This window comes from Leptinotarsa decemlineata, unplaced genomic scaffold, assembly GCF_025532065.1.
Source record: "Leptinotarsa decemlineata unplaced genomic scaffold, Ldec_3_MD MMD2_tig00000199_RagTag_RagTag, whole genome shotgun sequence".
Taxonomy (NCBI): Eukaryota; Metazoa; Arthropoda; class Insecta; order Coleoptera; family Chrysomelidae; genus Leptinotarsa; species Leptinotarsa decemlineata.
Window position 1 is genome coordinate 2,902,792 of NW_027412544.1, and position 14,834 is coordinate 2,917,625.

The 14,834-nt window shown below is 34.8% G+C and overlaps 2 protein-coding genes across 3 annotated transcripts in view; one reads left to right on the top strand and one right to left on the bottom strand.

Moving 5' to 3' along the window:
- Positions 1-14,834, bottom strand: part of LOC111508113 (uncharacterized) — a 117,864-nt gene that overhangs the window by 79,889 nt on the left and 23,141 nt on the right. The gene's annotated exons all lie outside the window — the stretch shown is intronic.
- The window catches only part of hdly (hadley), a 103,727-nt gene continuing 90,892 nt past the window's right edge, over positions 2,000-14,834 (top strand). The window contains exon 1 of one of the 2 annotated variants that reach the window (XM_074172798.1): positions 2,000-2,282. The gene's annotated coding sequence lies outside the window, so the exon portion shown is untranslated. The remainder of the gene's footprint in view (positions 2,283-14,834) is intronic. The other variant, XM_074172797.1, reaches the window with a different exon arrangement.

Genomic DNA, 14,834 nt, shown 5'->3' on the forward strand with positions numbered 1-14,834 from the left:
TATGTTCCAGAGCCATAAATGAATGGAGGATGAGGAGTGTTTAGAAATTATTTGAGTTGCATTATTGTAAAGTACGTGTGAATGAATTTCGTATTCATTAAGTTGAGCTTCTGATTTCTTTTCGAAAATGATTTATTTAAATAAGGGTTCAAACCTGTCGTGATTACAAAAATACTGGCCTTCTCCTTGAAGCGTTTTTTAAAAAATCAGACGAACTATTTCGAAAGCGACTCCGATAATCTCTTATTAGTACAAGTCTGGCATATAGACTGATTCTTGAGAAGACGATAGCTGTTCAATGGTGAACCTTACCCATAAAAACGTTCCGAACGTGTTCCTTTCAACTAGTGATAGACCAACTGATGGATATAATTGTAGATTATAATGGAATGAACACAGAATAACACCAAAATCTTTGAATATTGCTGAGAAACTGTCATTAGCCGGCGAGTAATTTCGAAATATTATTATGGAAATATTTGAAGCCACTGTTTTTGAAGATTTGGAGTCGGTCTGATGAATGATCATTCAGCAAAAAAATTCAATTGAAAAACAACAAAAAATGTAATCCAATCAATGATCATTAGAATAAACCAGTCTAGAATCATAGATTGAGAAGTAGGTCCCTGTATAATTCATAGCTCACTAAAATTTCATTTTCCGAAAGGGATGACAGCTGGTAAACGAAACTCTTACAAGTTATACTTCTTTTGGCGCGTTAGGGAAAAATGATGAGAGTAAATTTTCATGATGCGCGCGCACACGAAAATCCCACACTCTGAAGTAAGCTTCTTCTTCGTTAATTTACATGGCCGTTGCGTCTCAGTCCATAGCGAACAGAAGCTTCTTCCGGGGTGCAGCTGTCTTGCTCGAGGCAAAGCTGCCGTCCTAAGTTTTCCCATTCACTTTTTCTTCAATAAAACACTTCATTTTTTTACTAGGGGGACGCCAGTCCTCGTAATATGACTTTCACAAATAACACATCTATTATCGAACTGACGACCTCGTCGGATTCGTCGACATGCAGCTTGGTTACTGGCGTAGGGCGCCGCCAATCTTCTCAAAATGTTTTTTACTTCAATATTTACTCTACTACATGATTATACCTGAAAATAATAACTAATGAAATGAAATGGCAGAAGCTCATCTGGGTGGTACCAATATTGGACTCATCATCTTCATCAATCAATAATCAACCCTTTTGGCCACCAGCACCTGAACAAGAACAGTATGCAATTTTTCCATAAATTCTTCTACATCTCCTTTTATTAGTTATGAAAACACTTTGACAAAAATCTGTTAAAAAAATATATTTTTCCGTTAACCAGCTGTCGTTCCTCTACGAACAACAACTCTCAAGAGTCGAAACTTGTGCGAGCTAAGGATTAACGAAGTCTTACCTTTTACTGTGTGGTTTTTAACACGGTAAACACGGGTAACAGTTCGGATATTTTCAACAACTAACTTCAAAGGTTATGATTTCCTTTTCTGATCCAATTTATTCATCTGTCAGACGGAATTACAAAATTCAAGAGCTGGAAATAACTCCATGGGTTCAAGATTCCGAAAAATTTTCGGCAAATTTGATCCACGCTCACGGTTAGAATACAGAAAAAAATTCTGTTCTATCAGAACTCTGTTTCGTTTGGCCACTATGTATACTTTTTTTAATTGTTGAGTAAAATAGTTGTGTTCGTTCATCTGTCGAATGAAGCTTAATTTGGTTTCAATACTATTATGTAACTTTACCACCAAATGCTTTGGTATTATGATATTCACTACAATATAACTGATACTTCTTCATTACAAAAACTGTCTTAGCAGCCATTGAACCGGCATGAATCAGCCAGTTAACATATGGATGATAATTAGCTCGTTTCTGAACTTGACCTGTAAAACAGCACCAGATTAGTTGCTCAACTGTTCTGTGGTAAACCGCAACAGAGTTTATTCCGATCATCAAGCAAACCGACTTTTAGCAGCAGACAATTGAAGCGCAGAGACAATCGAATGATTATATCTCATTAGCGAAAACGATAAAACATTTAAGCAATGTCAATCATTGCCTTATGTTTAGAATACCGATGCCCGGAGTCAAGGCAAAAGCAGCGAAAGCCCCTCTACCGGAATTTCAACCGGGATCAAGTTAGCCGAGACCATGGCTCACTACAATGTCGTTTTGAACGTTGAACGAGGAATCCGCGTTGAGAAGTGGAATTTTTGTGGAATCTTCGTTGTGTAGGTGGTGTCGATATCTGTTGTTTGGAGATTAACCTCGTTAGGTATGTATTTGAAATGTGTAAGAGTTTATTGGCTGAATGTAAACAAGTTAATTATAGTTCAGTCTAAACCGTACGATAACATGAAATTAATTTTTATGGAGGTTGGTTTATGATTATACCAGACTCTCGGTTCATTTTGCTATCTTTTTTTTACAAAGTATATAACTTGATTCATGATTGTTGATATTATTTTCATTGACGAATCTCCTTTCATAATTTGGTACCAGTTTTTACTATACAAGGTGTTTCATACGAAAATGCACGTATGGTAATGGTAATGGGAGTAAATAAGGAACAGCATAATGATCCAAAATTATCCATATTCAATGGGTTTCAGAGTCTTATGACCAAGAGACAGAATTACTCATAAATTTTTCGATGAGTTCTTCATATTTTTCATACCTATTGCATATTTTACCCTCAATGTAGTGCTGAATAGTGTTTACTCAAAAACAGAGATTCAGGTCCGAATAAAAAATACAAATATAGTCCACCTTAATACAACGCCCTGTGAGAAATTAATAAAAGTCAAGATATCTCTTTACGGTAATCTCCTAGATGTTCCCGAGTTTTATTCATTAGTTATCACTCGAAAAAATGCCAAAAAATGAATTCTGTCACTATGTGTGTCTATACATATTTATTTGTTTGTATACATATATGTATATGTGTATATAGATATATAAATATATATTTTATATATATATATATATATATATATATATATATATATATATATATATATATATATATATATATATATATATATATATATATATATATATATATATATATATATATATATATATATATATATATATATATATATATATATATATAACTATAAATTATTTTTGATTTGGGTATTTCAGTCAATATCTGAAATACCCAAATCAAAAATAATTATATATATATATATATATATATATATATATATATATATATTTATATATATTGTTGTTTTGTTGTTGTTGTTTTGTTTTGGTATATGGTAAGTAAAATGTGTTAACTACTATGAACAGTTCTAAAAGGAATCATCGAACATTTTAGCATATATTGAAGAAACATTTTCAATGTGAATAAAATACGCTTGAATTATAAAGTGAAATTCGCTTTGAAAATGTTTAAATCTCGATTGAAAAAAATCATCGCTAATGTCATATCACAATTTTTGAGTTTTCTTGTAAAAATATTTTTTATGGAAAAAATGTGATTCTGAAAACGAATCGACATGACCGAGCATTTTTTGAAAAATAACTCAGTTTTGATTTAGCAAATTTCTTTTTATTTAGCGACTCACACTGTATAGAAAAAAATAATAAGCAAAATAAAATTCAATTGCTTTCTGAGAATTGTATCACTCTCCTATAAACCCTCATATTGTCAATTCAATGAGCTTCAACAATTTTCTAAAGACACCAAAATTTGCCGTTTTGAATAATACTTACTTCACATGATATTTACTCACGTGTTGGTTTCATTGCTATTTTTAAACTGGTTAGAACGGCTGGGGTTACAAACAAAAACATATAAATTATAATCTTATCAAAAATTCAGTTGGATATTATGTTGATTGAAATACAAATTGAATAACGCCAATGCTTCGCCAATGATTTTCAAAATTTCGTTAATCAAGCATCTGATCGTACCAAGTTGTCACCATTAGGAGCAGAGAGATGTTAATATCTAAGAAATCAAATGAACAGTCTTAAATGTGAAATAGAAAGTGGAAATGAAAAAAAAACTGTCAATTTTATAGCACTATAACATTGGTTTTATTCACCAAATCTTGCTCGTGCATTCATGACCTAAATTGTTCAATTTCATCATTACTCATGTATATCCCCTACTCATTTCTCTTAAGAAAAAAATATATGAAATAACGATAGAAAATTATGCCCAAAATTTAATAGCTATTCTATACTCATAAATGTGAAAGTCACTCACTTTACCCACATTCATCCCTGTTTCTTCGAACTGGTGAGTTCTAGGAAGCGTAAATTTGGTATATAGGTGCTTCTTAGGTCTAAGATGCGCACTAGGAGAGGATTTTCAAATATTCTAACTGGGGCGTCTCCTTTGGGGGTAAAAGAGGCGCGTTTACATATGAAAATTACCTATTCATGTTGTTTCATGTTGTGTATCTGCAATAAGAAAGGAATTTTGAATATTCCATCTGGGGCGCCCCTGGGGGCAAAAGGGGTGAGTTAACATACCATTATTTCACCAGGACGAAAACAGACACTACAGAAAAATCATTAAGGCCCTCTAAGAGCGGTGCCTGTGCGGAAGTAGCGATTCACGTTGGATTTGAATAGCTGGAGATTAGATTCATTTGGGAAAACATTTTCGCGTGTTTCTGATATGTACCGATCTTGGTGGAATCAAATGTACCAAGTCACTTGAACACCTCCTGTGAAAGTATTTATTAAAGAGTGACAAATCTCTAATCTTTCTTTGGGGTTCGAGACCATCGAGGTTGCAAGTGATGTTCGTGTCTCCAATCAGGTGGATGGCTCATGTATGGAGCTCCACTCCATACATGAGACAATACTCCAAAGAAGGTCTGATCTATGCATTATTAAGCATCAAAAGTTGCTGATATATGTACAGTTTTCTGGGTCGAAACAGTATTCCAAGCTTATGAAAAAGCAGTCTCTGCGATTCCAGCGACATGATTGTGCCAAGACATATTGGTGTCCATTTTAACCTTCCGTTACTCGCACACGGTGTCGCAGACCGGTCAGAAATACATTGAAAGAGTATTTACGACATAGGAGGCTCTGCAGCTTCCGGCTCCGTGTACCTTTCGACCACGTGACCAGTCAACATCCTACTCATTTTTAGGTTATTTGGAAGCGATTTTCCAAAATGTTGAGTAATTACGGTGAAGTAGACCGGGTGCGAGTATTGAAGTGACGCATTTAAACTGTTTGTCAAAAAATCCAGGCAAAATCCGTAAGTATTCCAAGTTTTTTGTCTAGTTTTATTTCATTTTCACAAAAAGAAATGATTAGAATGTTAATTCACAAACCCCAACCTATGAAAAAAAGTTGAAACCTATCTATTAACACATTGAAGTTTCCTTGATTTAATTTTTTTATATATTTATTCATATTGTAGATATGGATTACGAAAAGGAGAAAGCAAGACTTATGAGGTTATTCAAGGAAGTGGAAGCTGAAGAAAATTATAGGACCTGATTTAAATTATTGATATTTTTCAACAGTAGAGTGAGTTTTTATTTATATTTTTTTGTGTGAAAGTTTTCTATTGATAATGTTATTTTTTTCTCAATAAAAATGATTCTTAAAATATAAATAACACATCTTAAATTATTCTAATTTTCAAATCGGTCTCCCTCACCGTGCGCGAGTAACTATGTACCAAAATTTGGCGCGAGTACTGAAAGGTTATCCCCAACAAACATATCGAAGCATAAAGAGAAATTGTCTTTCCTGACAATAATTATATCCGGTTCGGAGACATTTGTCTTTTTGGAGAAAACAGATGCCTGGGTTTTCGTAGCAATGGAATGGTTACTTTCACCCCAATTCGAAATCACCTCTAGATCATCATTAAGATATGCGATCTCCGCAGCCGATGTTCTGGAATCCAAGTGGAATGACGAGACAGGGTTGCTGTTGTTAGCAAAGCAATATATTGGATTCTTGGATTCAATAAGTCGTTGATATACAATAAAAATGTGGTTGGAAACAATATGGATCCCTAGGGAACCCCAGCGATGATGGTAAAACTATTTGAGAGATATCCATCGACGGCCACTTAGAGGAAACGTTCTTTCAGGAAACGTTCTTTCAGGAAGCTAGAGCCATACATAAAAATGATCCGACAAGCCAGAACGTCGAAGTTTGGCCAGCAAATCCTAATGCCACAAACTGTCAAAGGCCTCAGAAATATCAAACGCAACAGCTCTTGATGCTACATGTTTATCCGTATCGCTATATTTTCCTAGGCTGAAATTTTATATGTAGGTTCGTTCTATATTGTAGATGTGCAATTAGAAAGGATTTTCAATATTCTAACTGGGGAGCCAGCCGCGAGGGAGAAAGGGGCGTCCACTCCATGCCCTTAAATTTTCGGTGGGTGAATTCATATTTCGTATCAGCATTGCACACGTGCGGAGCTGAGGCGGATCGCTAGTGATTTCATACTGTTGAATTTTATATGAACGTAAACTTTCCGATTTGGTTACGGTCTGAAAATTACAGTAAAAATAATGTTTAAAACATTAGAACGTCCGATTTACATTATGAAATTGTGAATGCCATCATCATTGAAGTTCGTTCAGTTGTTCTCTGAAGCATGTAATTTGTTTTGATTCAGTCGACAAAGTGTAGTACTCAAATTCATGTAAATTGAAGATATTGTTAATGATCAATTGAGTAACTGAAGTTTTTTGTAATATAGTTTCAAAATTAAGAAATTTGATTTACTACATGGGCTGAAAAGTCTCGGACCTAACACATAGATGACGCTGGTCTTATTGAATTCACTTTTTCTTCAATTAATGCTAACCTTCAAAAGAAAGCTGTTGAAATTTCATGATATTCTACTCATAACTTTGTGAGTTATTGTGCTGGGAGTGATACTACTTTTGTTATTTTCAAAACAATGGATAGAAAACAAGTGGAATCTATTAGTTCCTCATTGAATGTGGCAGAAGTATGTAGTATATCAGAGACAAGTTGAATCAAAAACCACTGTCAATTTTCATCGTCAGCTGCCAATAACGAAGAGCACTCAATGGCCCAAGAAGGAATAACGCTTCTAAGATTCCAACTTGAAGCAATTATGATGGATACCTTTATGAGATCGGATACGTTCTTCAGAAGGGGCAATATGCAATGATCGAACTTTTCTCCTTAGGAAAGGAGAGGTCATCGTCGATACCGAATCACTACATTTACCCTTATCTATGTGAACTACTCAACATTCACAAGAAAGTTCGCTTGGACCGATAATCGGTTACACAGAATGAGCCACCCACAATTTTTCCAAATTCCTATTTTCAATCATACAAGTCTTCATGTGAATCAGTTTGGAATTTTCCCTTACCCTTTCAACTGAAGTTCGTCAGGAAGAAGAATGATTTAAAACTGAAAGTGTTTCCTCACGGAATGAAGGTCCATGATATCTGGCCCTGTGCATCCCTTCCTAATTGGGGTTTTGATGAACAAAATGTCCACTTTTTACCGACGTCGTGGGGCCTTCACTCAATTGAGCGACTTGGCCTTCTAAATCGGGAGGAGTCGTCTATAGTATAATCTTTAGCTTCCCTAACTAGTGCATCTTCATGAGTTTCCGCTGACTCAAAAACTCTCTAATTCATCGACTAGATGGTTTGCCGTGTAGTCAACAGCCTAAAGTATCTGTTGATGGCTTCATTCCGTACGTGGTACATTCACCAGCATCCGTAAGATCGTGCAATCTTTGCAGAGTGGAAAGATAAGTCGGGGCGGTTTGTCCCCAAGCACCTGAAGCATAACATAGTGACAGGCTTGAACATCGTATTGTATAATAAGGTTGAGCTTTGACTTTCGATTAATCAGAGGATAGAGTCTAGCTATCCTCGGTTGAAATTTGCTTTTGATATTTTCAATGTGGTGTTCCCAGATGAATCGACGTTACTTGACTCGGGACTGCCATTCGATGTCCCTGTCTGAGATCGTTACTTTCGTGTCAGAAGGAATGTTCCGTCTCCCCAAGTCCATCGCCCGAGTTTTATCTGGATTCACTCGGATTTTCAGATCGAGGTACTAGCGTTCAAGTTCTTCCAATGCAGGTTGCACGATCAACGAATCATGAAAAAGGCGAGGAGAGCCATGTCATCAGCGTAAAGGGAAATCTTCACGTGATTGTACCTGGGAAGGTCGCTCATATATGACTGTGAAGTAATGGAGACAGCACAGCTTCCTGAGGTACTCCTGCTTGGATTCCCCTGACGAGGGACAGGGTTCCTTCAACTCGAACCTGAAATCTTCTGCCTTTCAGAAAGAACCTAATCCACCGGACTAGGCCCCGAGGCAGATCAAAATTGAGCAATTTGTACAGAAGGCATTCGTGCCAGACTCGGTTGAGGGCATTTGAAATGTCTAGGAGTACAGGAGCTGAATTATTCTGTACAGGAGTACAGGATAATTCAGCTCCGAGATGGAATTTTCGACCAATCTCTGGGCCTGCATTTCGGGGGAAGTATCTGAGAGCGATTGAGCAGTTTATGATTTCCAACAGCGTTCAATGAACATTGTAGAGTTACTGGAAATAATCAAAATCACAGAAAAATATCAACCAATCAGTTTTAAGATAGGAAGCATTTCAGGTTATCCAATGGAAGCTATCTCAAGACTAGAATCTCGAAGTTAAAATTGGGTTACCACCTGAAGAAGTTATCATGAATACACTGATTCGTTATTTGATCGAAATCATTACCACTATCCATGAAAATAATCGAAGAATTTTAACACTACCAATTTTACTCAATTCGAATAGAGTTTTTAATATGAACATTGTTCAATTGATATCAGCATGGAAAAAACAATCATGAAATAATGACAATATTGTGCCTGAATATGACATTTCTAGCTGGAGAAGGAATTGTTCACGCGAAACGATCAACCACAATTCGGTCGACGCTTTCACCAAGCATGGTCAATATCTACATGGAATGGTTTGAAAAGTTGGCTACTGTAAAAGTTAACGAGAAGTTTTGAGTCTGGTTGAGACATTTAGGTGCAGAAAGGACAAACTTTTCAGTACTCCCCGATAAGTTGGTACGTCAATTCAGAGCATTATTCACAAGGAAAACTGTATATATTTCAGTAATTTGAGGTATTTGATGTTCTTGAATATCATAAAAAACATAGAAATTGTACAAATATAAATGTGATTTGCAATTTTTTTCCTTTCATTCTTTTCATTTCCAAAATTTTGGTCTTTTCTGTATGAAGCTCTCTGTAATGATTCTGATATTTCACAGATTGTGAAAGATGACAATCTCTAGAAAGGTGGATGAAAATTTATGTTCTTTAGTATAATCTTCTTTTTCAGATCTTGAGTATTTTTGTCGCAGTATTTTTAATATTCCATTGATTCATATTTTCTCAGATTTCAAACCTATCAACACTTTTATAGATGATAGAAGTCTGAACCTCCAATATTCATTTTTTTTCCATTTTTTATGAAGTTATTTTACGGTTTGTCCATTGAAACGGTTGAAACTTTCCACTTTTTTTGGGTACCAGTAACATGTATTATTGTCTCTGTGTCATTTGCGTTACGGAATCAATGATGCATTTCGAATATTACCAATATAAAATTGTTCATGGTAAGTTATTTACCATATTTTCATTTCAGTTTTTTGAGAAGATCGGAAAACATTAGTTCACATTGTGTTTGAGATGTTGAGGTATACTATGTAGAAATCCTGTGATTGATATCTGACTTAATTCCATAACGAATATTGGAATACAAACGTTATAAAACTGAATTAAAAATTCTGCAAGTATCGATCCGGTTGTAGATATTTTTTGCGTGACTGCATATTTCTTTATTTTTCTGTCTCGTGTGTGTCGAGGTCATTTCTTGTATTTCAATGGAGTAGTGTTATCACGTATACTCATAACCTGTTATTGATCTTTATGAAGAATATGGTAATAAAATATTCTCATTCAATTGAAATTGAATAGGTACACTAATATCCACAGTAACACAGTATTCAAATAGGATATTGTCATCAATAAAACGAATATGAAAAAAAACAGTAATTGTTCGGTAATTATTGTTTCAAAATAATTGTGTAAAGCGTCAGCAATACTCAGCAATTTTTAATTCACCTTCAGACAAAAATAATAATTTGTGGTTATTACTAATTACTGGTGTGTATTGTAATATAATTAACAATGCATCTTAGTACTATTCATGGTGTATTCAAAATACATGAATATGCTGTAATGGGTGATTCGAAAGAAATATCTTATCTCTCATCTTGCTCCTCTCTCTATTTCACAGACCTACTATAAAAAAAATGCATTTCATATGACTTTTTGTTTAACAAAAATCTGCTGTCGTTAACCAGCTGTCGCACCCCTGCGAACGACAGCCCTCAGAAGTCGAAACTTGTGCGAGCTAACGATTAACGAGGTGTTACCTTTTAAGGTGTGATTCCTAACAAGGGTTGGACGATAGCAAGTGAAAATCGATCGTTCAGACTAGGCACCAATTTATTGGTACTATATTGTCTTTCGTTATTCCAACTTCACCTAAATTACTTGCTTCCGTATTTCTCAAGTAGATATAATATTTTCAGCAACCATTTCATGTTCTGTATACATTGAATGATATTTTACCATTTCCACGTGTTCTGATGGATTTGTTCTATATGAGTCGGTGTATAAAAACTTTAGGATGGTCGATATAACCCGAAGTGTTTTTTGACTGTTTCGAAAAGTTTAATACCAAATCTGTTGGTGCCAAATATAGAGTGACAACGCACATACACTTGTTTAGATGTCTTCTGAATTTGTCTCAGTATTTCTTGAACTGAACCTGTTACTCTTGATTTGTTTTAAACTCCAGATAGTAGCTGTAAATCAAATTTTCATCGCTGTTTGGTCAGCTTTTTAACTATGTTCTGCCTCCAAATATGCACTGAAGCTGCTGGATTCCATCCAGAAAAGAACCATATGCTTTATTGGAGACGCGAACATCACGTACAATTTTGATAGCCTGAAACATCAAAGAAAGGTTAGAGATTTGTCTCTCTTCTATAGATACTTTTACCGAAAGTGTTCAAGTGATTTAGCATATTTGATTCCACCAAGAGCGGTATATATCAGAAATACGCGACTGACTGCGGCTGCTCATCGTTTTGAGGTTCACCTCTGTACATCTCGAACTTCACTCTTCAAGAACTCTTTCATCTGGAGATGTTTAATGAGCTTCCTGAGAACTTTTTTCCAAATGGATTCAATCGCCAGCGATTCAAATCCAATGTGAATCGCTACTTTCGCACAGTCACCGCTCTAAGAGCGCCTTAATGATTTTCCTATAGTGCTTGTGTTTTGTCCTTGAAAAAAATAATAGAGTTTCAGTGAATACTATCCATTGAGTATACGTACAGTTTCCGTGTTATTATCGTGTTATCCAAAATTTTCTTGGATATGGTGCCAATTTGCCTGCACAGAACACATTTTAAATAACCGGTTGCCATATTTCAGAAGCAAGATAAGCTTTAATTATTTACCACAGATTTTAAACCAGAGTATATGAAATCTACACGTGTGCAATATTTTCACATACAATAATGGGAGTGTGAATGTTTGAATGTATATGTCGGATTGTAAATTCGCCCCACAAGTTTCATTAAAATTGGTTTGGAAGTTTCCAAGATATAAGTTGATACGTATAAGTATGACGGCCTGGTTCATTGATATGAGTTACAGGTTGTCAAATTCTAGTACATCTTAGAAAAAAATTATAATTTCCAAAAACAAACTGATCTCATGGAAGCTACAAATCGGTGGCGAGAAATAGAAAATCAATAATAAGATTGCTAAGCTACCCGATATTTCAAGAGAAAGAGTGTCATTTCGACAATTTATCAGGACTTTCAAGTGAAAATATTAAAATGTATGTAAAAATGTGTACGTATGTCTGTATGTATGTTTTTTTGTCCAAGCATTTCTACGAAATTTTCAATCGGATTGAGACCATTATATTATGGCTCAAATTTACTACACTCCAGTACACACAGGGCTGGTTTTATCAAAATTTTATTTTCAATATATGAAGTATTGTGTAAAAGTGTAACTGCCTGACTCACTTATACGAGTGAAATATAAGAAAAACAAGTCTCATGGTGTAAAACTATGGCAAAAATGGCAATAAAATCATCAGGCCATCCAGAAAAATTAAATAGATTTCTTCAGAAGTGAATCAATTCAAAAGTATGATAATTAACCAAATGAAACGGCAACAGAAGTAGGTACTCAACAAATTGGAGTTTTTGTCAGCATACAAGAAATGTATCTATCGAATATGGAATTTGTTAGCTATGCTAGCGATGATCTTCAAAAATTGAAGGGCCCTGATTTAACACATGGGCTGAAAAGCCCCGGGCCTAAAAAAGAAAACGCTTTTTTTCTGTTTAAAAATGGTTTGATTAATCAACGTTATCGCCATCAAGAGCCACACAAACATTTCAGCGCCGCTGTAACATTTCAATACCAATTTTGTAAAACAATTCATCTTTTGCCCCAAAATAGGCCTCAATCTCAGCAATAACCCCTTCAATCGACCGAGATTTCTTACCGGTGAGCATTTTTTGAGGTTGCCGAACACAAAAAAGTCACTGGAGACCAGACCTAGAGAATACGGTGGATGCGGAAGCAATTGCTGATGGTATTTCCTTTCTCAAGATAGTCGATGAATATTATATCATGCACATCCCAAAATACCGAGTCCACAACCTTTCCAGCAGATTGTTGTGCTTTCTGGCGCTTCGGATGAGGTTCACCAGTTGCTTTCCACTCAGATGACAATCGTTTTGATTCCGAAATGAAGTGTTGGATCCATGTTCCATCCATTGTCACATATCGACGCAAACATTCCGGTTTGTTATGTTTGAACATGGCCAAACACTGCTCAGAATCATCAAGACGTTCCCGTTTTTCGTCAACAGTGAGCTTGCGCGGCATCCACTTTGAATAGAGCTTTCTCATTGTCGAATGCTCATACAATATGAAGCCAACACATCCTTTTGAAATCTTCACAATGTCAGCTAACTCACGCTACCTCAGTTTTCGATCATTCAAAATTATGTTGTGGTGTTTCTGCAACATTGGGATGTTCACTGCGTTCTGCTTCATCGGTGTCTCTACGACCAAGTTTGGAATCAGCAAACCAACGTTTAATTGTTGTTTCTGATAGAGCGGAGTCCTTATAAAACTCTTCAAGCCATTGCTTCGCTTGAACGATATTTTTTCCCTTCAAAAAGCAGTGTAGAATTAAAAAAAAACAATTTGTTTTTGATTTATTGTTTTGAAATTAACAAAAGTAGTATCACTCTTAGCACAATAACTCACGAACTTATAGTAGAATATAATAAAATTTCAACACCTTTCTTTTTAAGGTTAGTACTGACTGAAAAAGTGGTGAATCTAATAAGACTAGCGCAATCTAGCTATTAGCTCCGAAACTTTTCATTCCAGGTACTATTACGTACCGTCTTTTGATTTCATTTTGTTGTGGTGTACTGTAGCGCAGTATAGAATTAAAAAAACCAACTTGTTTTTGATCTATTGTTTTTAAAATAATTAAAGTAGTATCACTCTTAGCACAATAACACACGAACTTATGAGTAGAATATCATGAAATTTCAACACCTTTTTTTTGAAGGTTGGTACTAACTGAAAAAGCGATGAATGTAATAAGACTAGTGCCATCTATCTATTACGCCCGAAACTTTTCATTCGAAGTACTATTACGTACCTTCTTTTGATTTCATTTTGTTGGCTATTTGCATGAACTTTTGAAAAAATATTATTTTGTATATTTTCAGTTAATTTCTTTTTGAAGTCGATTACATTTTTTAATTACTTTTTATTTTCAACAGCATATTTCAACATATAAAATCAACTACCTATAGTTGAATAAGGATGTATTGCAGTCACTTCATTATCTCTCTTCCCATTCAGGAAGAAAGTTTCCTACAATTCGAATGTTAACGAAATAATTCAAGAATGAAATAATTTTTGGCTAGCTCTTACCAACCATCAATACGAAATGGAAATACCTTTTCTCACTGAAACAAAAAATCTCAAGATAAGTGGAATAATATCATAAATTCAGCGAAATTTGTAAGTTTTTCACATCTTCCTGACATGTTTCTGAATGTGATGAAATCGAGTTTTTGAACTTTCCACTTGAAAAACTGTAAGACAACTTTTGTTCGTGGTTCTTTAATAGGATTAGTGATCCAAAACTTTCGAATCAATAGTTGTTAGACCTCGAGTTTTTTCCGCTTTCCGAAGTTTTCTGTAATCTTGTTGCATGTTCTTAAGTTGTGAAACGTGATTTATATCAAACATCTGGGTAGAGTTTTAGACCGAGTTCAATTATTAATGGAAATTCATTGTTTTCCTATCATTATCTTTCAAGTATTATCAGATTTTTAAAGACTCCCATATTTAAACCGGATAAATCTGGTGATTGGTTGATATCGATTTTCAGCTTATAAAATCCAGAAACGGATAAAAATTAATTAGATTCTTCAGTAACTTATGGAATTCATTCATAAGCTATTGGAATGTTCGATTTCGAAAAAATCAGGATAGATCAATTTTTTTCAAAAAGAAAGCTTTCAAATGGTTCAAAATTGTGTTAAAATTGCTTGCAAAGTCGACTGAAAAATATTTGAACGAGTAAAATATTGTACAAACTACTCTTCCCAATTCCTGAATTTTGATTCACTCATTCTCTAGAAAATCAGATGGTAAAAAACACGAATTATTTTGTCTCATAGTAAATTCA